A 1,675-nucleotide genomic window follows, 5' to 3' on the forward strand; every position below is an offset into this window, starting at 1 on the left:
TAGTAAAGCACGTTTTACACAGGTCACAAGTTTTTAAAGGTCATTTCTGTCTAAGTGTGCATTGAGAGAGACTGAGGTTTTAGGGAGCAAACACAAAAGCTGCTGCTGCCAAGTGTTTCTGCCCGGTCTCAAACCGGGGACTTTTCGCGTGTGAGGCGAACGTGATAACCACTACACTACAGAAACAAGCTTGCTGATTTGACTGAAGGAGCACAGTTCCCCTCATATGTTTGCACGATTTCCTCTATACTCTATCAGCAGTTGCTCGGAATGCGAGGGGTAAGTGTGAAAATTGCAGCGGTGTCGGCCAGCATGCATACACTCAGACGTCCTGAAAAATCCCAGAGCTGCGGGCAGAGACAGACAAATATCTGATGCCTAAATGCCAGGAAGGAGAGCCTGTGAAATCATCACACAGGGCGCACTGAGAGCAAGCAGGAAGGAAGCCAAGGCATTGTAATCCATTTTTCGCCTGAGGCAAAAAATATGTTTTGCGCAACAATGCTTCGAGTAAAATGAGAAATGTTGAAGGGTTGTGTATTTTGAGCAGGATTTGATTGTTTTCCGCTAAAATGGGCTCGTCCGGGATTTGAACCCGGGACCTCTCGCACCCTAAGCGAGAATCATACCCCTAGACCAACGAGCCTGGGCACAGAAATGCAACGGCTCCGACCCTGCTCGGAGGATTGGTGACAGAGAGTGGGAGACTACATCCCAAAGCAAGAAACTGCACATGGTGCTCTCTTTTGCAGTACGACTAGAGTCATTTGCATGGTCTTCATCGAACATGACATAAAAAGCCTGTATCCTTTAGACATTTTGGCCCAGATTTACAAGAAAATGACTAAGCGCGACGCTGTGCCAAATTTGCAAGCCCCACGTGCCGTCATTTTCAAAATGCAGGAAAGCGCCGTATTTAGTAGAATACAGCGCACCCCTGTGCTTCCCCCTGCGCCAGCTCTAAATTAGCTGCTGAGCGCCAACGCAGCCGTTCTTGCACCATGGTACAAGGATGACTGCGTTGAGGGGGAAATTGTTTTTGTGCAGGAAGGGAAACCTTCCTGCCCCAAAAAAAAATCTTCAATGGTGATTTGCTCTTACTTCTATGTGTGCTGCAGAATGCATCACACATAGCAAGAGCAAAAACAAGGAGAAATGAAAACATTTCTCCTCAGTGCGCCACTCTAACGACACCCCTGGGATGGCGTTGGATTTTGGCGCTGACGCAGATTTACGCCAACTCCTAAATCTGGAGCAGCATCAAAATGCTATGGTGTTGCTGTGGCACACTCCCAACAACACCCATTGCACGCCCCTTCCAGGGAACGCGCTGCGTGCTAAGGGGCCGTATTTACAAGGTGGTGTTAAGCCACAAAAAGTGGCTGAACGCCATCTTGTAAATACCGCGCAGTGCATAGTGCCACCGGGGCGTCACTAAAAGTGATGCTCCGGTGGCGATAGGGCCTTGTAAGTCTGGCACTTTATTTGCTCAAGGTGTGTGTTCTTGGTGAGGGCAGGAAAGCTATTTTCGCTCTCGTACCTTCCTTCCTTGGCTGGCTTGAATGCTGTAGGCTCAGGCTTCATTGCAAAGGTCAAACAGTGAGCAACTGACTGCCGTAAGCTGGCGCAACTCCTCTTGGTGAGCTGGTACAGATGCCCCAGGAGCGTAGTACCT

The 1,675-nt window shown here is 49.1% G+C and overlaps 1 non-coding gene across 1 annotated transcript; it reads right to left on the reverse strand.

Moving 5' to 3' along the window:
- Window positions 1-574: 574 nt before the first annotated feature.
- TRNAP-AGG (transfer RNA proline (anticodon AGG)) lies at window positions 575-646 on the reverse strand. Its single transcript has one exon. It is a non-coding gene; the product is annotated as a tRNA-Pro (tRNA).
- Between the last annotated feature and the right edge of the window lie 1,029 nt (window positions 647-1,675).

This window comes from Pleurodeles waltl, unplaced genomic scaffold (genome assembly GCF_031143425.1).
Source record: "Pleurodeles waltl isolate 20211129_DDA unplaced genomic scaffold, aPleWal1.hap1.20221129 scaffold_72, whole genome shotgun sequence".
In the NCBI taxonomy this organism is placed as follows: domain Eukaryota; kingdom Metazoa; phylum Chordata; class Amphibia; order Caudata; family Salamandridae; genus Pleurodeles; species Pleurodeles waltl.